Consider the following 24,580-nt stretch of genomic DNA (forward strand, 5'->3'; position numbering starts at 1 on the left):
TGTTGCCACCCAATGATGGGATCTAACAGTTTAACGTGTTTATGTGACATTCCTTTGCCTGCTCTGTTCCCAGAAGTGTTAACCCATTTCAAATAAGCAGTTGAGCATCTCCACTAGCAGAGAAAAGAGTTTAATAGCAGAATGTCTGGCAGTCTGACAGTAATATGTCCAAAGAGCCCAGGCGAAATTCTCCCAAAGGGAGACAAAGTGCCGACGCTGGAGTGAAAACTGGAGTGTTTCACGCCGGCGTCGGAGGCCGCTCCTCGCCCCCTATTCTCTCCCCCCGGGGGGCTAGGAGCGGCGCCGCGTCAATTACGCGCGCTGGGCCTTGGTGCCTGCGTCCAAGCGGCGCCGCGTAAATGACGTGGCCGACATGGAGGATTGATCTTGCGGGGCGGCGGAGGTAAAAGAGTGCGTCTTTCAGAGACGCCGGCCCGACGATCGGTGGGCACCGATCGCGGGCCAGACTCCTCCTGAGTACCACCCTGGTGCTCGATCCCCCTTCCCCCCCCCCACAGGCCCCACACGCAGTGGTCATGCGCTGTTTACGCCGGCAGCGACCAGGTGTGGTTGGCGCCGGCGTGAACCGGTCGGATTGGGCAGGCCGCTCGACCCATCTGGGCCGGAGAATCGGCACTCGACCGTTAGAAATGATGAGCGGTGATTCTGCGAGCGGCCTGTCGTAAAATGTGACACACCGTTTTGGGGGGGCGTGGGAGAATCGCGTGCGGGTGCCAGGGCAGCGTGGCGTGAATCGCCCGGCACCCCCGCGATTCTCCCACCCAGCGTGTTTCCTTTGCTGATCAAGTGGACCTCCAGGCAGTGTCTCATGTCTACGGAATAACATCATCGCACTCTCATTTACTTCCATCGCTTTCTCTGCCCAGGAGACCATCTGTTAGGGAACGACAATTTTCTATCCTCGGGCAGTCTTGGAAAGAACGCAGCGACAACAACAACACCTTGCTGTTGTGCAGCACTTTTTGAATGGGGAAAATATCCCAAGGTGCCTGTGAGGCATTCAAGCCCGCTTTAAATCTTGTGGAGACCCATAACAGGGGTAACCAGAGCTGCTGCCTGTCTGACCTGCCAAACGTGTCAAATTTTGTTTATTAGTGTCCCCGTGAAGCATCGTGGGTCATTTTTTTTATCATAAAATTTATTGAGGTATTTGAAAATTTTTATAACAGTAACAGAAACAATGACATCAACATGGTAAAATAAACATTTTGCCCCCCAGCCCAATCTTCACACACCTCAACCGTACAATAATCCCCCCCCCCCCCCAATGCTTTGGAATACTGCATCTGCTGCCATTTTAATTTTCTCCGAGAAAGTCGATGAACGGTTGCCACCTCTGGATGAACCCTAACATTGACCCTCTGAAGGCCAACTTTATTTTCTCGAGACTGAGAAACCCAGCCATGTCACTAACCCAGGTCTCTACACCTGGGGGCTTCGAGTCCCTCCACATTAATAAGATCCATCTCCAGGCTACCAGGGAGGCAAAGGCCAAGACATCCGCCTCTTCCGCCCCCTGAACTCCCGGCTCTTCCGACACTCCAAAGATCGCTACCTCCGGACTTGGCACCACCTGTGTTTTTAGCACCGTGGACATTGCCTTAGCCAAACCCTGCCAAAACCCTCTAAGCTTCGGGCATGCCCGAAACATGTGGACATGATTTGCTGGGCTTCCCGGGCACCTCGCACACCTATCCTCTACCCCAAAAAACCTGCTCATCCTAGCCACTGTCATGTGTGCCCTGTGGACTACCTTAAATTGTATCAGGCTGAGCCTGGCACATGATGAGGAGGTATTAACCCTGCTTAGGGCATCCGCCCATAGACCCGCCTCTATCTCTCGTCCTAGCTCGTCCTCCCACTTGCCCTTAAGCTCCTCCACCGGAGTTTCCTCCGTCTCCGAAAGCTCCTGGTAAATATCCGATACCTTCCCCTCTCCCACCCAGGTACTGGAAACTACTCTATCCTGTATCCCCCGTGGCGGCAGCAGCGGAAAGGCCGGCACCTGTTTTCTCAGGAAGTCTCGCACCTGCAAAAACCTAAAACCATTCCCTGCCGGCAATTTAAATTTATCCTCCAAGGCTTTCAAGCTGGGAAGGCTCCCGTCTATAAATAGATCCCCCCATCCTTCTAATTGCTGCCCTCTGCCAACTCCAGAACCCGCCATCCAGCCTACCCGGTACAAACCTGTGGTTATTATAAATCTCGGGGTCCAAATCGATGCTCCCTCCACTCTCTTATCTCCATTGCCCCCCCAGATTCTCAGAGCCGCCACCACCACCGGACTTGTGGAGTATCGGGCCGGCGAGAACGGCAGAGGTGCCGTTATCAGTGCTCCCAAACTGGTGTCTTTACATGTCTCAGAGGATGATTAGTGCACTGCATTTTCAGCACATCTTGAGGCCTGAACACTCTGGGTGCCAGCAGGGCCGGCGCTGGGTGCCAGCACCATAGAGGCAGTTGCCAATAATAAAACGCTAAAGAGCAGGGCTTCACCACTTGGGATATAGAACATAGAACAGTACAGCACAGAACAGGCCCTTCGGCCCTCAATGTTGTGCCGAGCCATGATCACCCTACTCAAACCCACGTATCCACCCTATACCCGTAACCCAACAACCCCCCCCCCCTTAACCTTACTTTTATTAGGACACTACGGGCAATTTAGCATGGCCAATCCACCTAACCCGCACATCTTTGGACTGTGGGAGGAAACCGGAGCACCCGGAGGAAACCCACGCACACAGGGGGAGGACGTGCAGACTGCACACAGACAGTGACCCAGCTGGGAATCGAACCTGGGACCCTGGAGCTGTGAAGCATTTATGCTAACCACCATGCTACCCTGCTGCCCCACTTATCTTCGCAACCAAAGGGTAGGTGGGTGGATCAAGGGGGGGGGGGGGGGGGGGGGGCACCTGAGCACAGTCTCCCTCATGTTCCCGGAAAGGGGTCTGGGGTCTAGAGGCTGCTGATGTGACCGGGGTTGAGTGTGCAGAGTGAGGTTTGCCAGTACAACTGGCACACTGGGAGAAGGTGGGACACGTAAGGGTGGGGCGGAGGGGGAGGCTTGGGGGATTTGAGGGTCCCGGGATGGAAGCCCTAACTGAGTGTCGATCTCGCTCCTTCTCCAAATTGTGACAGAGAACAAAATGGTTGCTGGTATCGTTCTCACAGAAGCTGCTCTCACGTTGCTGATGGCAGCCCAGGCGGCTAGATGCAGCAGCGACAACGCAGGCTGGAGGGGGCACCCCATGTGCAAGGGGCCGCCGCACTCCCTGAAGATCCGGCCACCCATCAGGCTGAGGAGGAACCAAGAGGGGAGAGGCCAGCAGTGGCCCAAGGTGTACAGGCACCATTGGCCTTTCAATGAACTGACGGACAGCATGTGTCACAGAAGGCTGCCTCTCAGGGGAGAGACCTGTGCCACATCCTCATTCTTGAGCGACAGGGGATACCCGCTGAGGCCTGGCTGATGAAGCTAGTGCCGGAGACCGTGGCAGAGACCCATTATAATGAAGCCTGTTCACTAATGTCACCCACTGTCGTGTCTCTGTGCTGATTCTAATCTAATCTAGTAAAATTTCTTTAAGTCATCATCCTGGTACCATGTTATATTACATTGTGTAATATCTTATTACTCATTTCCAAGATGTTCCTTTACTTGATGTTCATCAACACTCCAAGTCAGGTTGCGCAGTGGTTAGCACTGCTGTCTCGTGGCGCCAAGGTCCCAGGTTCGTTCCCGGCTTTGGGTCACTGTCTGTGTGGAGTTTGCACATTCTCCCCGTGTCTGCGTGGGTTTCGCCCCCACAACCCAAAGATGTGCAGAGTAGGTGGATTGGCCAAGCTAAATTGCCACTTAATTGGGAAAAATCTAATTGCACTAAATTTAAAAAACACTCAAAGTCTTCAATTAAAGCAAACAGTTTATTGAGTAACGTTAACAATTAAACTGTGAGTTTGTTGTCTATTCAACAACTAAACTAGAGATTAAATTAACAAGATTAAATATATATTAACTATGATTAACAACACCTGCACTCTGAGCTATCTCTCTCTACCTCTGGTCACTCCAAACACAAAGAGGCGGGAACTCGGCGTGGGTTAGTCTTTTATACCCGTCTCTAGTGCTGCCATCTAATGGTTACCCAGCTGTTACTTTTGTATATTAACCCTTTATATACATACAGATATGCAGATCACCACAAGGGGTGGCAGGCAGAACTGATGCCAGGAGAGAGGTGGTAACGTACCCTTGCAGCCTGGTGTAGATTGTTGGTCTTCCTCCAACATTGGACGGCGGTCCTTCTGGCCACGCTGCCCACACTGTCACTGCCACCCAGCGGGTATTGGTGACCCTGCTGCTGGTCCTCCATACCCCTTGGGGGAACAGGATGCCCCGCCTCTCATTCACAGCGTCCAGAAGCCTGCCCAGGATGGCATTCCCAAAGTGAGGAGCGGGCCTGCACACTGCCATGCTCCCCCTGTCCCTTCCCCCTGTCCCCTCCCCTGTCCCCTCCCCCTGTCCCCTCCCCATGTCCCCTCCCCCTGTCCCCTCTCATCCCCATGTCTCCTCCCTGTGGTAAACCACTGTTGCACCTCAATTAGGTGATGTATGGTAGGACCTGTACTACAGGTTCGCCGGTAGCCCCTGCCTGCTGGCTCTGACCAGTAGGCGGAGTATGAATATGCATGTCCTCATTCAGCAGCCATTTCGCCAGCTGCTGTGGGAGGCCACACACCTTAGAGCAATAAAGCCTCAGTTGTATCCAACTCTAGTCTTTGTGCAATTGATCGTGCATTAATTTATTGCTCTGAGATTTTCTAAAAGATGGGCCTCCGAATCAAACCGGATCGCCTGCAGCTGGATCCGCAATCAAGCGACGCCAAAAAGGACTTTAATCACTGGCTAGCCTGCTTCATCAACAACAGCTTCCTTATGAGTTATTAAACTCCCCATTTCCCCTCCACTCGCCACTCACTCTCGACTCCCTGGTGAGTCCATAGAAGACTCCTGGTGGGCCCTAATCCCACTCGTCCGGGACTGTGACTGTCAGGCCGTTACGGCCACCGAACATTCCAACCTTCTTATGCAGGATGCGTTTGTAACGGGGATTGGGTTGGACCTCATACGCCAAAGACTTTTGAAGGGGCCACGCTCGACCTAGCAGAGACTAAAAAGCTAGAGCTCTCCATGACGGTCGCCTCACGTAACATACCTCACTGTGGTAGTATGACTAGGGGTATTACGGTACCTGGGAGTGTGAGCTGCCATTGGTGCAGAGGACTCGCTGCCCATTGGCCCAGGTATTGTGTGCCGCTTATCCCTATTGGCTAAGAGGAAGGTAGCTCCGCCTACGAGGCAGGGTATAAAAACCCGTGTTCCCCGGCAGCCAGCCATTTTCGTGTACGGCCGGGCTCACTTCTTGCTAATTAAAGCCTTTCTTTTTGGACTTCACCTACGTTTCGTGTCCATTGATTGTGCATCACTCACCAGCCGCGCGGCCCACCCCTCCTACCCCTCATGGACCCCACAGATGGCCGCCCCAGCGGGGTCCTTACCCAGCCAGTACGCCTGCGCCACACGCCAGCCCGCGCACACCGGGGGTCCCCGATGTTACTTCTGTGGCCAACGCTGCCCGGCCCGCGCTGCCCTTTGCAAGGCCTGCGGCAAAAAGAGGCACTTCACTGCGGTGTGCCAGGCCCGCGCAGTTGCCGCTATCGCCCCTACCCCTTTAGTCTACACACAATGGGCGCCGCCATCTTCATTTCCGCAGACCACGCGCGGCCAGTGGGCGCCGCCATCTTCACCCCCCGGGACCACGCGCAGCCAGTGGGCGCCGCCATCTTCACCCCCCGGGGCCATGTGCGGCCAGTGGGCGCCGCCATCTTCTCCCCCCCCAGTCCACGTGCGGCTCATGGGCGCCGCCATCTTGTCCAACCCCCGCAATGTGCGGCCCATGGGCGCCGCCATTTTGTCCCCCGCAGGATCTTCAGGCGCCGCCATCTTGTCTCCCCCACGGGACATGGACACCGGCAGCATTCCAGGACCTGGGCCCCCCAGGCTCCCCATCATCCGACATCAGCGACGACCGACGACGACTCGCCTCAATAACGATCAACCAGTCTCGTCCGCACAACTTAGCCACCGCATTGACCAGTGTGAAAATCAACGGACACGTGACCTCTTGCCTGCTGGACTCAGGGAGCACTGAAAGCTTCATCCACCCGGATACGGTAAGGCGCTATTCCCTCGCGGTCCACCCCACCAACCAAAGATCCCATTCCATGGCGATCCGGGAGTTCTGCACGGTCACACTCACGGTCCAGGGCGTAGAATTCAGCGGCTTCCGCCTCTACGTCCTCCCTAACCTCTGCGCTGTCCTACTCCTAGGCCTGGACTTCCAGTGCAATCTCCAGAGCCTAGCCCTAAAATTCGGCGGGCCCCTACCACCCCTCACTCGCGACCCTAAAGGTCGATCCGCCTTCTCTCTTCGCCAATCTAACCCCGGATTGCAAACCCGTTGCCACCAGGAGCAGACGGTACAGCGCCCAGGACAGGACCTTCATCAGGTCTGATGTCCAGCGGCTGCTTCGGGAAGGCATCATCGAGGACAGCAACAGCCCCTGGAGAGCCCAAGTGGTAGTCGTTAAAACCGGGGAGAAACACAGAATGGTCGTGGACTACAGCCAGACCATCAATCGGTACACGCAGCTCGACGCGTACCCCCTCCCACTCATATCTGATACGGTCAATCAGATTGCACAGTACCGGGTCTTCTCAACGGTAGACCTCAAATCCGCCTACCACCAGCTCCCCATTCGTAAATCGGACCGTCCATACACTGCTTTTGAGGCGGACGGTCGTCTCTACCGCTTTCTCAGGGTTCCCTTCGGCGTCACCAACGGGGTCTCGGTCTTCCAACGGGAGATGGACCGAATGGTCGACTGGTACGGGCTGCGGGCCACCTTCCCGTACCTGGATAACGTCACCACCTGCGGCCATGACCAGCAGGACCATGATGCCAATCTTGCCAAATTCCTCCACACCGCCACTCTCCTCAACCTCACCTACAACAAGGAGAAGTGCCTGTTTAGCACGACCCGCTTAGCCATCCTCGGCTATATGGTCCAGAACGGAGTTCTGGGGCCCGATCCCGACCGCATGCGCCCCCTCAAGGAGCCTCCCCTCCCTCACTGCCCCAAGGCCCTCAAACGCTGCCTGGGGTTCTTCTCGTACTACGCCCAGTGGATCCCAAACAATGCGGACAAGGCCCGCCCACTCATACAGTCCACCCACTTTCCCCTGGATGGCCGAGGCACAACATGCCTTCGCCTGTATCAGAGCCGATATAGCCAAGGCCGGGATGCACGCAGTAGACGAGACACTGCCCTTCCAAGTAGAAAGCGACGCTTCAGACGTCGTCCTAGCCGCCACCCTCAAACCAGGCAGGCAGACCCGTGGCATTCTTCTCCCACACCCTTCATGCCTCAGAAATTCGGCACTCATCCGTCGAAAAAGAGGCCCAGGCTATTGTTGAAGCTGTGCGGCATTGGAGGCATTACCTGACCGGCAGGAGATTCACTCTCCTCACTGACCTACGGTCGGCAGCCTTCATGTTCAATAACACACAGCGGGGCAAGATCAAAAATGATAAGATCTTGCGGTGGAGAATCGAGCTCTCCACCTATAATTACGAGATGTTGTATCGCCCCGGCAACCTCAACAAGCCCCCAGACGCCCTATCCCGAGGTACATGTGCCAGCGCACAAGTTGACCGACTCCGGGCCCTGCACGACAGCCTTTGTCACCCGTGAGTAACTCGTCTACCATCTTGTCAAGGCTCGCAATCTGTCCTACTCCGTCGAGGAAGTACGGACAATCACCAGAGACTGCCAGGTCTGTGCGGAGTGCACGCTGCACTTCTACCGGCCAGACCGTGCACACCTGGTGAAGGCCTCCCGCCCTTTTGAACGCCTCAGTGTGGATTTCAAAGGGCCCCCTCCCCTCCATCGACCGAAACACGCATATTCTCAGTGTGGTCGATGAGTACTCCAGGTTCTCCTTTGCCATCCCGTGCCCCGATATGACGTCTGCCACCGTCACCAAAGCGCTAAACACAATCTTCGCTCTGTTCAGTTTCCCCACCTATATCCACAGTGACAGGGGATCCTCATTCATGAGTGATGAGCTGCGTCAGTTCCTGCTCAGCAGGGGTATCGCCTCCAGCAGGACGACCAGCTACAACCCCCGGGGAAACGGGCAGGTAGAGAGGGAGAACGGGACGGTATGGAGGGCCGTCCAGCTGGCCCTACGGTCCAGGAACCTCCCAGCCGCTCGCTGGCAGCAGGTCCTCCCGGATGCGCGACACTCCATCCGGTCTCTACTGTGCACCGCCACAAATAACACACCCCATGAACATCTCTTTGCCTTCCCCAGGAAGTCCACATCCGGGGTGTCGCTCCCGACTTGGCTGGCAGCTCCAGGGCCAGTCCTGCTCCGTAGGCACGTCCGACTCCACAAGGCAGACCCGTTGGTGGAAAGGGTACAGTTGCTCCATGCCAACCCCCCAGTATTCCTACGTGGTGTACCCCGATGGCCGCCAATATACTGTCTCCCTCAGGGACCTGGCACCAGCAGGTTCCACCCATACACACCCCCCCGGCCCGGCGCCACCCTCCCCTCCTCCGGCACTCCCAGCATTAACCCCACCAGGACCATCCATCCTTCCCCTGCCCACGCCCGAGGATGAAGAAGGTTTCAGCACGCTCCCGGAGTCATCGAACATCAGTCCAGCATTGGCATCGCCGCCACCACTACATCGCTCCCAGCGGCACATCAAAGCCCCGGACCGGTTAAACCTCTAACTGGTCCACTGGACATCAAAAGACATTTGTTTTCTGATCAAATATTGTAAATATAAATTTACTACTGTATATAGTTCTCCACCACCCCCGCCGGACTCAGTTTTAACAGGGGGTGAATGTGGTAAACCACTGTTGCACCTATATTAGGTCATGTATGGTAGGACCTGTATTACAGGTACGACGGTAGCCAGTGTTTTTTCCTAGTGTTCTCTCCCATTCCCATGTCCTCTTCTCTCCTAAAAAACCGTAGGGGATCGAAGAAGGTGAATCAAACGGAGGTTATTAATAACCAAAGGAAAATGCGGCCTACACACATAATTCCCAACCGGAACGACCAACCATGCCGGCCGCAATCCGCGCGGGCTTTTAAGAGTTGATTCTATGAGCCCCATCTGATAGGCCTCCGCTCATGGACCGTGGGAGCTTGTAATCCACAAACCCCACAGAGCGATGTATCGGATCATCCCCGTGGGTCTCATGAGGGCGATCTCATCTCTCCTGTGTTGTCCCTTCCCCACATCCCTTCCCCTATGGCCCCCACTGTTGAGAATGAGAGATGTCTTTGCAACAACAGAATAACTCTTTTTGATCTTCAATTAGTATAAGCTACGAGTCGCGTATTCATTTTGTCCAACTTTTATTGACGAAAATGCCTTTCATCCTGGAGTCTTTCATCTGGGCCTGTGCATAAATGCACCCTGTGATCAAACTCGGAGAATTTTAATGGAAGATCATCAAATCCAGTCCCATTTATACAATTTGATGCTGCTTATTACTCCATATTCCTGTTCTTTAAACCTGGCCCTGCTCAAATCCGCACAAAGGTGCAAGTGAACTGGTTTGACAGGGAGTTTTCCGGGGAATGGCTGGTCTGTGTCCGATTTGAACAAAGTGTCAGATTTGATTCTAATCTGCCACCTATGTGTGTGGCAATGAGGTTCGAGTCACAGTGTCATCTACCTCAGGGTCCCCTATACTGTACCGCCTGAAAAATCCAAATGTGGAAAATGCCAAAGGTCAAAGCTCACAGCACAAGACATCGCTCAGAGGGAAGGTGAGGTAAATGGACAATTCTCACCAACACAGGATATGGAGGCACACGGAAAATGGTGCAAATGAGGATTTACTATGATAATCCCACGATTATACCATCAGGAACGATTGAACAGACTGCGGATATTTACAGAAAAAGGGAACATAAGACCTCGGAGCAGGATTAGGCCATTCAGCCCCTCGAGCCCACTCCGCCATTCAATACGATCATGGCTGACCTCATCTCAGCCTGAACTCTACTTTCCTGCCCGTCTCCTATAACCCTTCAGCCCGTTACTGATTAAAACTCTGTCCATCTCCTCCTTAAATTGACTCAATGTCCCAGCATGCACTGCACTCTGGGTTAGCGAATTCCACAGATTCACCACCCTTTACGAGATGTAATTTCTCCTCATCTCAGTTTTAAACCTGCCACCCCTTAAACGATGACCTCTCGTTCTAGATTGCCCCACAAGAGGAAACATCCATTCTATGTCTACTTTGTCAATTTCTTTTATCATCTTCTGTACCTCAATTAGATCTCCTCTCATTCTTCTAATCTCGAGAGAGTATAGACTCAAGGGTGGCCTTTACATTATGAGGGAACTTGATCGGAAAAATGTAGAGAAAATATTTTCACTTGTAAGGGAGTTCAAAACTAGGGGCCATAAGTATAAGGAAATCACTGATAAACCCAGTAGGGAATTCAGGATAAACTTTGTTACCCACGGAATGGACTTGCAATGACAGAGTATAGTTGAGGTGGATAATATGGTGGGTTGAGGCAATATTGCGGAGGATACTTGTATAACTATAAGGGATTTATTAAGAATAAGGGAAAGGTTAACTCTACACAGGCACAGAGGTCTCTGAAACAGGTCTTCACTCTTTCCCCAGGGCCTCGCACTTTTCCCCCATTGGTCGGGGTTCGTGTGCAAATGCATGATAGGCTTCTGAGTCAGTCACATGGACCATGAGGGATCGTCCCTTAAAGGGGCCACGCTGCCACATCCCTCCCCGCTTAAGTCCTTCAGTAACATTCATACAACATGGGTCATTGGCAGTCAACTGTGTACAAGAAAAGGTTGACATAATAAAAGAGGGAGTCCATATTGGAGCTACAAAATAAATGGCAGAACCATCAGGAGCATAGAGACACAGAGAGATCTGGGAGTGCAGGTCCACAGATCCTTAAAAGTGGCAGCACAGGTGGAAATGGTGGTGCAGAAAGCCTATGGCCTGCTTGCCTTCATAGGCCGGGGTATCGAGTATAAAAGCCTGAAAATTATGTTACAGTTATATAGAACGTTGGTTAGGCCATATTTGGAATACTGTGTCCAATTCTGGTCACCGCACTACCAGAAGGATGCGGAGGCTTTGGAGAGAGTACAGAAAAGGTTTACCAGGATGTTGCCTGGTATGGAGGGTATTAGCTATGAGGAGAGATTGAATAAACTGGGATTGTTCTCCCGAGAGAGACGGAGGCTGAGGGGCAACCTGATAGAAGTTTATAAAATTATTAGGGGTATAGATAGGGTGAACAGTTGGAGGCTTTATCCCAGGGTGGAAATGACAATTACAAGGGGCACAAGTTCAAGGTGAGGGGGGACAGGTTCAGTGGAGATGTGCGGGGGAAGTTTTTTACACAGAGGGTGGTGGTGGCCTGGAATGCGCTGCCAAGTGAGGTGATTGAGGCAGATACGTTAGCGACCGTGAAGATTTATCTGGATAGACACATGAACAGACAGCGTATAGAAGGATACAAGCGATTGGTCTAGATAGGACGTGTGATCGGCACAGGCTTGGAGGGCCGTAGGGCCTGTTCCTGTGCTGTATTGTTCTTTGTTCTTTATAACAGTCCTTCACATCTGTCACGGGACCTCTTAGGCCTGGTGGACTGCCTCAGTCCCCCAACCGTCTCCTCCACCAATGAGGTAATGTTGTTGTCAACACCATGAGATTGCCTCGAGGACTTGGCCAGTATTTCGGAGGCACCCCCATCTCCTCTCCCTCAATGGCCCTCAGCAGGGCCTCTACAGAACTCCCTGGTTACCTTGGTTCCGGCTCCATCGCAGGGGCTCTAGTGATGCCTGTTGGTTCCACCAGTTCAGACCTCTCTGCTCCTTACATGGTCTCTGTGCTCCACATTTGCCTGCCTTTCGAGTCCATCATGTATGAGACCGGTCCAGATTCTGCCAAGGAACCGCAGTGGGCCTGATGCTTCTCACATGGATCAGGTTGGCAACTCTAAATGGCCTGTTTCCTTTCACTGAACTGTGCTGTTTCTCTCTGCCAATCATTCAAGGCCGGGTGGGAAGGTTCCGCTCAAATATGGCGGACGCCGTTTGTTTTGGCGAGGTGCTGAAATCCCTTCCTGGTAAACACAGTGCCATTGGCGGACACCCAGACCTCGGGGAGGTGGTGGATAGCAAAGATGGTCATCGATCCACATCTCCTGAACATCCAACCACTTGGCATCCAGGTGTCAGGAAAATTCTTCCCGGGAAAGGTCCTGCAAAGCCAATGTGTAACCTCGGGCGAAATTCTCCGACTCCCCAAACCCTCCCCCCCCCCCCCCCCCCTTCGGCAGGGTCGGAGAATTGCCCGGGGCCGGCGTAAATCCCGCCCCCGCTGTAGCCGGAATTCTCCGCCACCCAGGAATTGGCGGGAATCGGGCCGCGCCGATCGGCGTGCCCCCCGCAGCGATTCTCCGGCCCGCGATGGGCAGAAGTCCCGCTGCTGAGAGGCCTCTCCCGCCGGCATGGTTTAAACCACCTCTGGTGCTGGTGAGATTGGTGGCGCGAGCGGGCCCCCGGGGTCCTGGGTGGGTAAAGATGTACAGGCTAGGTGGATTGGCCATGCTAAATTGCCCCTTAGTGTCCAAAGATGTGCAGGTTAGGTGAATTGGCCATGCTAAATTGCCCCTTAGTGTCCAAAGATGTGCAGGTTAGGTGAATTGGCCGTGATAAATTGTCCCTTAGTGTCCAAAGATGTACAGGTTAGGTGGATTGGCCATGTTAAATTGTCCCTTAGTGTCCAAAGATGTGCAGGTTAGGTGGATTGGCCATGTTAAATTGTCCCTTAGTGTCCAAAGATGTACAGGTTAGGTGGATTGGCCATGTTAAATTGTCCCTTAGTGTCCAAAGATGTGCAGGTTAGGTGGATTGGCCATGATAAATTGTCCCTTAGTGTCCAAAGATGTACAGGTTAGGTGGATTGCCCATGTTAAATTGCCCCTTAGTGTCCAAAGATGTGCAGGTTAGGGTGGATTGGCCGTGTTAAATTGCCCCTTAGTGTCCAAAGATGTACAGGTTAGGTGGATTGGCCATGATAAATTGCCCCTTAGTGTCCAAAGATGTACAGGTTAGGTGGATTGGCCATGATAAATTGTCCCTTAAGTGTCCAAAGATGTACAGGTTAGGTGGATTGGCCGTGTTAAATTACCCCTTAGTATCCAAAGATGTACAGGTTAGGTGGATTGGCCATGTTAAATTGTACCTTAGTGTCCAAAGATGTACAGGTTAGGTGGATTGGCCGTGTTAAATTGCCCCTTAGTGTCCAAAGATGTACAGGTTAGGTGGATTGGCCATGATAAATTGCCCCTTAGTGTCCAAAGATGTACAGGTTAGGTGGATTGGCCATGATAAATTGTCCCTTAAGTGTCCAAAGATGTACAGGTTAGGTGGATTGGCCATGTTAAATTGTACCTTAGTGTCCAAAGATGTACAGGTTAGGTGGATTGGCCATGTTAAATTGTCCCTTAGTGTCCAAAGATGTACAGGTTAGGTGGATTGGCCATGCTAAATTGCCCCTTAGTGTCCAAAGATGTGCAGGTTAGGTGGATTGGCCATGCTAAATTGTTCCTTAGTGTCCAAAGATGTGCAGGTTAGGCGGATTGGCCGTGCTAAATTGCCCCTAGGGTGGGGTTATGGGGATAGGGTGGGGAATTGGGCCTGGGTAAGATGCTCTTTCAGAGGGCTGGTGCAGACTCGATGGGCCGAATGGCCTCCTTCTGCACTGTAGGGATTCTATGAACCTCTCCGTAATGTTCTTGTTGGATGGCCTGACTTATTACATGACAACTTGTAGCTAAAGTTATAAACGATTTATTAACATTAACTGGGGGTAAAATATATACAAGACAAAATCATGCACATGCAAGCTCGCTCTTTTACTTCCTCCAGCCACTATCTGGTCAGCTGACTTTACACTCACTTATATACTAGTGAGACTCCTCGTGGTCAGTTGGTGAATTACAACAGAACCGTGATCTCACTGCACCCTCCTGATCCTCCTGAATAACCCCTCATGCTTCCATTACCTCCCAATCCACCCTACGCTCTCACCCACCCACCTACCTCTCTACTGCCTCACCCACCCACCTGTCACCCTACCCACTCACCCACCTGTCACCCTAATCCCTCACCCACCTGTCACCCTACCCACCCACCCACCTGTCACCCTACCCACTCACCCACCTGTCACCCTAATCCCTCACCCACCTGTCACCCTACCCACCCACCCACCTGTCACCCTACCCACTCACCCACCTGTCACCCTAATCCCTCACCCACCTGTCACCCTACCCACTCACCCACCTGTCACCCTAATCCCTCACCCACCTGTCACCCTACCCACCCACCCACCTGTCACCCTACCCCCTCACCCACCTGTCACCCTACCCACTCACCCACCTGTCACCCTACCCACTCGCCCTCCTGTCACCCTACCCCCTCACCCACCTATCACCCTACCCACCCACCCACCTGTCACCCTACCCACCCGCCCACCTGTCACCCTACCCACTCGCCCACCTGTCACCCTACCCACCCGCCCACCTGTCACCCTACCCACTCACCCACCTGTCACCCTACCCACTCGCCCTCCTGTCACCCTACCCACTCACCCACCTGTCACCCTACCCACTCGCCCTCCTGTCACCCTACCCACTCGCCCTCCTGTCACCCTACCCACTCCCCCACCTGTCACCCTACCCACTCGCCCTCCTGTCACCCTACCCCCTCACCCACCTGTCACCCTACCCACTCACCCACCTGTCACCCTAGCCCCTCACCCACCTGTCACCCTACCCACCCACCCACCTGTCACCCTACCCACTCGCCCACCTGTCACCCTACCCACCCGCCCACCTGTCACCCTACCCACCCGCCCACCTGTCACCCTACCCACCCACCCACCTGTCACCCTACCCCCTCACCCACCTTTCACCCTACCCACTCACCCACCTGTCACCCTACCCACTCGCCCTCCTGTCACCCTACCCACTCGCCCACCTGTCACCCTACCCACCCGCCCACCTGTCACCCTACCCCCTCACCCACCTGTCACCCTACCCACTCACCCACCTGTCACCCTACCCACCCACCCACCTGTCACCCTACCCACCCACTCACCCACCTGTCACCCTACCCACTCACCCACCTGTCACCCTACCCACCCACTCACCCACCTGTCACCCTACCCACCCGCCCACCTGTCACCCTACCCACCCACCCACCTGTCACCCTACCCACCCACCCACCTGTCACCCTACCCACTCGCCCACCTGTCACCCTACCCACTCACCCACCTGTCACCCTACCCACACGCCCACCTGTCACCCTACCCACCCGCCCACCTGTCACCCTACCCCCTCACCCACCTGTCACCCTACCCCCTCACCCACCTGTCACCCTACCCCCTCACCCACCTGTCACCCTACCCCCTCACCCACCTGTCACCCTACCCCCTCACCCACCTGTCACCCTACCCCCCTCACCCATCTGTCACCCTACCCCTCACCCACCTGTCACCCTACCCACCCACCCACCTATCACCGTACCCACCCACCCACCTGTCACCCTACCCACCCACCTGTCACCCTACCCACCCACCCACCTGTCACCCTACCCCCTCACCCACCTGTCACCCTACCCACTCACCCACCTACCTGTCACCCTACCCACTCACCCACCTGTCACCCTACCCACCCACCCACCAGTCACCCAACCCACTCACCCACCTGTCACCCTACCCACTCACCCACCTGTCACCCTACCCACCCACCTGTCACCCTACCCACTCGCCCACCTGTCACCCTACCCCCTCGCCCACCTGTCACCCTACCCACTCGCCCACCTGTCACCCTACCCACCCACCCACCTGTCACCCTACCCACCCGCCCACCTGTCACCCTACCCATTCACCCACCTGTCACCCTACCCACTCACCCACCTGTCACCCTACCCACCCACTCACCCACCTGTCACCCTACCCACCCACCCACCTGTCACCCTACCCACTCACCCACCTGTCACCCTACCCACCCACCCACCTGTCACCCTACCCCCTCACCCACCTGTCACCCTACCCACTCACCCACCTGTCACCCTACCCACTCACCCACCTGTCACCCTACCCACCCACTCACCCACCTGTCACCCTACCCACTCACCCACCTGTCACCCTACCCACCCACTCACCCACCTGTCACCTACCCACTCACCCACCTGTCACCCTACCCACCCACCCACCTGTCACCCTACCCACCCACCTGTCACCCTACCCACCCACTCACCCACCTGTCACCCTACCCACCGACCCACCTGTCACCCTAATCCCTCACCCACCTGACACCCTACCCACCCACCCACCTGTCACCCTACCCACCGACCCACCTGTCACCCTACCCCCTCACCCACCTGTCACCCTACCCACTCACCCACCTGTCACCCTACCCACCCGCCCACCTGTCACCCTACCCACCCGCCCACCTGTCACCCTACCCCCTCACCCACCTGTCACCCTACCCACCCGCCCACCTGTCACCCTACCCACCCACCCGTCACCCTACCCACCCACCCACCTGTCACCCTACCCCCTCACCCACCTGTCACCCTACCCACTCACCCACCTGTCACCCTACGCACCCACCCACCTGTCACCCTACCCACCCGCCCACCTGTCACCCTACCCCCTCACCCACCTGTCACCCTACCCACCCGCCCACCTGTGACCCTACCCACCCACCCACCTGTCACCCTACCCACTCACCCACCTGTCACCCTACCCACCCACCCACCTGTCACCCTACCCACCCGCCCACCTGTCACCCTACCCACCCACCCACCCACCTGTCACCCTACCCACCCACCCACCTGTCACCCTACCCACCCGCCCACCTGTCACCCTACCCACCCGCCCACCTGTCACCCTACCCACCCGCCCACCTGTCACCCTACCCACTCACCCAACTGTCACCCTACCCACTCACACAACTGTCACCCTACCCACTCACCCACCTGTCACCCTAATCCCTCACCCACCTGTCACCCTACCCACCCACTCACCCACCTGTCACCCTACCCACTCACCCACCTGTCACCCTACCCACTCACCCACCTGTCACCCTGCCCCCTCACCCAACTGTCACCCTACCCACTCACCCACCTGTCACCCTGCCCCCTCACCCAACTGTCACCCTACCCCCTCACCCACCTGTCACCCTACCCCCTCACCCACCTGTCACCCTACCCACCCACTCACCCACCTGTCACCCTACCCACCGGCCCACCTGTCACCCTACCCACCCGCCCACCTGTCACCCTACCCCCTCACTCACCTATCACCCTACCCACCGGCCCACCTGTCACCCTACCCACCCACCCACCTGTCACCCTACCCACTCACCCACCTGTCACCCTACCCACCCACCCACCTGTCACCCTACCCCCTCACCCACCTATCACCCTACCCACTCACCCACCTGTCACCCTACCCACCCACCCACCTGTCACCCTACCCACTCGCCCACCTGTCACCCTACCCACCCACCCACCTGTCACCCTACCCACTCGCCCACCTGTCACCCTACCCACCCACCCACCTGTCACCCTACCCACTCACCCACCTGTCACCCTACCCCCTCACCCACCTATCACCCTACCCCCTCACCCACCTGTCACCCTACCCACCTGCCCACCTGTCACCCTACCCCCTCACCCACCTGTCACCCTACCCACTCACCCACCTGTCACCCTACCCACCCACCTGTCACCCTACCCCCTCACCCACCTGTCACCCTACCCACCCACCCACCTGTCACCCGAATCCCTCACCCACCTGTCACCCTACCCACCCACCCACCTGTCACCCTACCCACCCACTCACCCACCTGTCACCCTACCCCCTCACCCACCTGTCACCCTACCCAACCACACACCTGTCACCCGAATCCCTCACCCACCTGTCACCCTACCCACCCACCCACCTGTCACCCTACCCACCCACTCACCCACCTGTCACCCTACCCCCTCACCCACCTGTCACCCTACCCAACCACCCACCTGTCACCCTAGCCCCTCACCCACCTGTCACCCTAGCCCCTCACCCACCTGTCACCCTACCCCCTCACCCACCTGTCACCCTACCCACCCACCCACCTGTCACCCTACCCCCTCACCCACCTGTCACCCTACCCACCCACCCACCTGTCACCCTACCCACCCACCCACCTGTCACCCTACCCACCCACCCACCTGTCACCCTACCCCCTCACCCACCTGTCACCCTACCCACCCACCCACCTGTCACCCTACCCACTCACCCACCTGTCACCCTACCCACCCACCCACCTGTCACCCTACCCACCGACCCACCTGTCACCCTAATCCCTCACCCACCTGTCACCCTACCCCCTCACCCACCTGTCACCCTACCCACTCACCCACCTGTCACCCTACACCCTCACCCACCTGTCACCCTACCCACTCGCCCACCTGTCACCCTACCCACCCACCCACCTGTCACCCTACCCACTCACCCACCTGTCACCCTACCCCCTCACCCACCTATCACCCTACCCCCTCACCCACCTGTCACCCTACCCACCCGCCCACCTGTCACCCTACCCCCTCACCCACCTGTCTCCCTACCCACTCACCCACCTGTCACCCTACCCACCCACCTGTCACCCTACCCCCTCACCCACCTGTCACCCTACCCACCCACCCACCTGTCACCCGAATCCCTCACCCACCTGTCACCCTACCCACCCACCCACCTGTCACCCTACCCACCCACTCACCCACCTGTCACCCTACCCCCTCACCCACCTGTCACCCTACCCAACCACACACCTGTCACCCGAATCCCTCACCCACCTGTCACCCTACCCACCCACCCACCTGTCACCCTACCCACCCACTCACCCAGCTGTCACCCTACCCCCTCACCCACCTGTCACCCTACCCAACCACCCACCTGTCACCCTAGCCCCTCACCCACCTGTCACCCTAGCCCCTCACCCACCTGTCACCCTACCCCCTCACCCACCTGTCACCCTACCCACCCACCCACCTGTCACCCTACCCCCCTCACCCACCTGTCACCCTACCCACCCACCCACCTGTCACCCTACCCACCCACCCACCTGTCACCCTACCCACCCACCCACCTGTCACCCTACCCCCCTCACCCACCTGTCACCCTACCCACCCACCCACCTGTCACCCTACCCACTCACCCACCTGTCACCCTACCCACCCACCCACCTGTCACCCTACCCACCGACCCACCTGTCACCCTAATCCCTCACCCACCTGTCACCCTACCCACTCGCCCACCTGTCACCCTACCCACCGGCCCACCTGTCACCCTACCCACTCACCCACCTGTCACCCTACCCACCCACCCACCTGTCACCCTACCCCCTCACCCACCTGTCTCCCTACCCCCTCACCCACCTGTCACACTACCCACCCGCCCACCTGTCACCCTACCCCCTCACCCACCTATCACCCTACCCTACCCACCCACCTGTCACCCGAATCCCTCACCCACCTGTCACCCTACCCACCCGCCCACCTGTCACCCTACCCACTCACCCACCTGTCACCCTAGCCCCTCACCCACCTGTCACCCTACCCACCCACCTGTCACCCTACCCACCCACCCACCTGTCACCCTACCCCCTCACCCACCTGTCACCCTACCCCCTCACCCACCTATCACCCTACCCCCTCACCCACCTGTCACCCTACCCACTCCCCCACCTGTCACCCTACCCACTCACCCACCTGTCACCCTACCCACACGCCCACCTGTCACCCTACCCCCTCACCCACCTGTCACCCTACCCCCTCACCCACCTGTCACCCTACCCCTTCACCCACCTGTCACCCTACCCACTCACCCACCTGTCACCCTACCCACCCACCCACCTGTCACCCTACCCCCTCACCCACCTGTCACCCTACCCCCTCACCCACCTGTCACCCTACCCACTCACCCACCTGTCACCCTACCCACTCACCCACCTGTCACCCTACCCACCCGCCCACCTGTCACCCTACCCCCCTCACCCACCTGTCACCCTACCCACTCACCGACCTGTCACCCTACCCACCCACCCACCTGTCACCCTACCCCCTCACCCACCTGTCACCCTACCCACCCGCCCACCTGTCACCCTACCCACTCGCCCACCTGTCACCCTACCCACCCGCCCACCTGTCACCCTACCCACCGACCCACCTGTCACCCTACCCACCCACCCACCTGTCACCCTACCCACCCACCCACCTGTCACCCTACCCACCCACCCACCTGTCTCCCTACCCACCCACCCACCTGTCACCCTACCCCCTCACCCACCTGTCACCCTACCCCCTCACCCACCTGTCACCCTACCCCCTCACCCACCTGTCACCCTACCCCCTCACCCACCTGTCACCCTACCCACCCACCTGTCACCCTACCCACCCGCCCACCTGTCACCCTACCCCCTCACCCACCTGTCACCCTACCCACTCACCCACCTGTCACCCTACCCTACCCACCCACCTGTCACCCTACCCACCCACCCACCTGTCACCGTACCCCCTCACCCACCTGTCACCCTACCCCCTCACCCACCTGTCACCCTACCCACTCACCAACCTGTCACCCTACCCCCTCACCCACCTGTCACCCTACCCCCTCGCCCACCTGTCACCCTACCCACCCACCCACCTGTCACCGTACCCCCTCACCCACCTGTCACCCTACCCCCTCACCCACCTGTCACCCTACCCCCTCACCCACCTGTCACCCTACCCCCTCACCCACCTGTCACCCTACCCACTCACCCACCTGTCACCCTACCCCCTCACCCACCTGTCACCCTACCCACTCACCCACCTGTCACCCTACCCACCCACCTGTCACCCTACCCCCTCACCCACCTGTCACCCTACCCCCTCACCCACCTGTCACCCTACCCACTCACCAACCTGTCACCCTACCCACCCACCCACCTGTCACCGTACCCCCTCACCCACCTGTCACCCTACCCCCTCACCCACCTGTCACCCTACCCACTCACCCACCTGTCACCCTACCCCCTCACCCACCTGTCACCCTACCCACTCACCCACCTGTCACCCTACCCCCTCACCCACCTGTCACCCTACCCCACTCACCCACCTGTCACCCTACCCCCTCACCCACCTGTCACCCTACCCACTCACCCACCTGTCACCGTACCCCCTCACCCACCTGTCACCCTACCCCCTCACCCACCTGTCACCCTACCCACTCACCCACCTGTCACCCTACCCCCTCACCCACCTGTCACCCTACCCACCCGCCCACCTGTCACCCTACCCCCTCACCCACCTGTCACCCTACCCCCTCACCCACCTGTCACCCTACCCACTCACCAACCTGTCACCCTACCCACCCACCCACCTGTCACCGTACCCCCTCACCCACCAGCCAGCTTACCCACTCGCCCACCTGTCACCCTACCCCCTCACCCACCTGTCACCCTACCCCCTCACCCACCTGTCACCCTACCCACTCACCCACCTGTCACCCTACCCACCCACCCACCTGTCACCGTACCCCCTCACCCACCAGCCAGCTTACCCACTCACCCACCTGTCACCCTACCCACTCACCCACCTGTCACCCTACCCACCCACCCACCTGTCACCCTACACACTCCTACCCACCTGTCACCCTACCCACCCACCCACCTGTCACCCTACCCACTCACCCACCTGTCACCCTACCCACTCACCCACCTGTCACCCTACTCCCTCACCCACCTGTCACCCTAACCACTCACCCACCTGTCACCCTACCCCCTCACCCACCAGCCAGCTTACCCTTCACCCACGTACCCAGCACTCTACCCCCTCATCCCGTCACCCTACCCACTCACCCACCTGTCACCCTACCGGCCCACCCACCTGTCACCCTACCCCCTCTCCCACCTGTCACCCTACCCACTCCTACCCACCTGTCACCCTAGCCCTTCACCCACCTGTCACCCTAATCCCTCACCCACCTGTCACCCTACCCACCCACCCACCTGTCACCCTACCCACCCACCCACCTGTCACCCTACCCCCTCACCCACCTGTCACCCTACCCCCTCACCCACCAGCCAGCTTACCCTTCACCCACGTACCCAGCACTCTACCCCCTCACCCACCTGTCACCCTACCCCCTCACCCACCTGTCACCCTATCCCCCTCACCCACCTGTCACCCTACCCCCTCACCCACCTGTCACCCTATCCCCCCTCACCCACCTGTCACCCTACCCCCTCACCCACCTGTCACCCTACCCCCTCACCCACCTGTCACCCTATCCCCTCACCCACCTACCTTACATTCTTTTCTTTTTTCTGTAGCTTATCCTGGTTTCGGGAGTGGATTCCAGAGCTTTGGGTAACAGTCAGCATGTCTGACAGCATCTGTGGAGAGAGAAATATTTTGATTGGACTCTGAGGAAGGAAATACCGGTGTCGGCTGGAGTATCGATTTCCCGGCTTCACTCCCAACGCACGCCATTTTTGCCGAGGCGGAGTTGGGGCTGGCAGGACCACCTGGCCCCACGGGGCAAATTGCCAATGAGGCTCATTAGATACATAGATACATAGAACATACAGTGCAGAAAGAGGCCATTCGGCCCATCAAGTCTGCACCGATCCACTTAAGCCCTCACTTCCACCCTATCCCCATAACCCAATAACCCCTCCTAATCTTTTTGGACACTAAGGGACAATTTATCCTGGCCAATCCACCTAACCTGCACACCTTTGGACTGTGAGAGGAAACTGGAGCACCCGGAGGAAACCCACGCAGACACGGGGGAGAACGTGCAAACTCCGCACAGACAGTGACCCAAGCCGGGAATCGAACCTGGGACCCTGGCGCTGTGAAGCCACTTGTGCTACCGTGCTGCCCCACATTAAGAGCCACCGTCAAAAGATGCCAACTGGGATTTTCCGCGGCCTCCAATTTCCTCATGCAACCTTTTGGGCTGGGGCTGGGGTAGGGGTGGGGGGGGGGGGGGGTAGGGGGTTGTCAGGTTTAGCTGCCTCCAGGTGGCCATTGGGCAGGATGCCAGAGGGCCAGCCCTTTGGGTAGGCCCTCTCTCGGCCTGTCTGGGCGCAGTTGCAGCCAAAGGCCTCACTATGGAAGGGTTCCAGAGGAGGCTTGGCTGCTGGATTGGTGTGTGTTGGAAACTTTCAAAAAATGTTGTTAAGAGGGCACAGCCATTTTGAACTTACCCTTTCCTGCAGCCTGCTGCTCCCCTCAAAGGAGAAGGCCTCTGGTCAGCCTTCCAGCTTTGACAGCGTATCTGGAGTCCTTAATTGGACAGAGAAATAGTCCAACCCTATTCATCATAAATGTAATTAATTGCTTTTATAAAACACTTTGGGGCATCCTGAAGATGTTACAAATTGGATTGGATCGGATTTATTGTCACGTGTACCGAGGGACAGTGAAATGTATTTTTCTGTGTACAGTCCAGACAGATCATTCCGTACATGAAAAGAAAATACATTATTGGGCAAACATAAAATACAGAATGTAAATACATAGACACAGGCACCGGGGAAGCATACAGAAGTTGTGTGCAGAGATCAGATCATAAGAGGGTCGTTTAGGAGTCTGGTAACAGCGGGGAAGAAGCTGTTTTTGAGTCTGTTCGTGTGTGTTCTCAGACTTCTGTATCTCCTGCCCGATGGAAGAAGTTGGAAGAGAGAATAACCCAGGCGGGAGGGGTCTTTGATTATGCTGCCTGCTTTCCCCCGGCAGCGGGAGGTGTAGATGGAGTCAATGGATGGGAGGCGGGTTTGTGTGATGGACTGGGCTGTGTTCACGATTTTCTGAAGTTTCTTGCGGTCCTGGGCCGAGCAGTTGCCATACCAGGCTGTGATGCAGCCCGATAGGATGCTTTCTATGGTGCATCTGTAAAAATTGGTAAGAATCAATGTGGACATGCCGAATTTCCTTAGTTTCCTGAGGAAGTATAGGCGCTGTTGTGCTTTCTTAGTAGTAGTGTTGACGTGGGTGGACCAGGACAGATTGTTGGTGATGTTCACACCTGGAATTTGAAGCTATCAACAATTTCCACCTCAGCCCCGTTGATGCAGACAGGGGTGTGTGTAGGATACTTCACAAATGGTAAATAAATGCAGGTTTTCTTTAAAAATATATCAATGCGGATTCAGTGCTGGAACCTATGCCGAGTTTTTTTATTGTGCTCGAAAAATCTCCGGTCGTGTTGCTGACATTGAGGAGATTTGTAACAATGTGGCCAATTGTCCTCACACTAAATCTTGGCCTTTGGCCTTGACTACAGCCCACCCACAGGCCGG

General features: G+C 56.8%; 1 long non-coding RNA gene across 1 annotated transcript in view; it reads right to left on the bottom strand.

Moving 5' to 3' along the window:
- Positions 1-22,577: 22,577 nt before the first annotated feature.
- LOC119958258 overlaps positions 22,578-24,580 on the bottom strand; it is a 55,860-nt gene continuing 53,857 nt past the window's right edge. The window contains exon 3 of the long non-coding RNA XR_005458990.1: positions 22,578-22,666. This is a non-coding gene — a long non-coding RNA (uncharacterized LOC119958258). The remainder of the gene's footprint in view (positions 22,667-24,580) is intronic.

This window comes from Scyliorhinus canicula, chromosome 28 (genome assembly GCF_902713615.1).
Source record: "Scyliorhinus canicula chromosome 28, sScyCan1.1, whole genome shotgun sequence".
Lineage (NCBI taxonomy): Eukaryota > Metazoa > Chordata > Chondrichthyes > Carcharhiniformes > Scyliorhinidae > Scyliorhinus > Scyliorhinus canicula.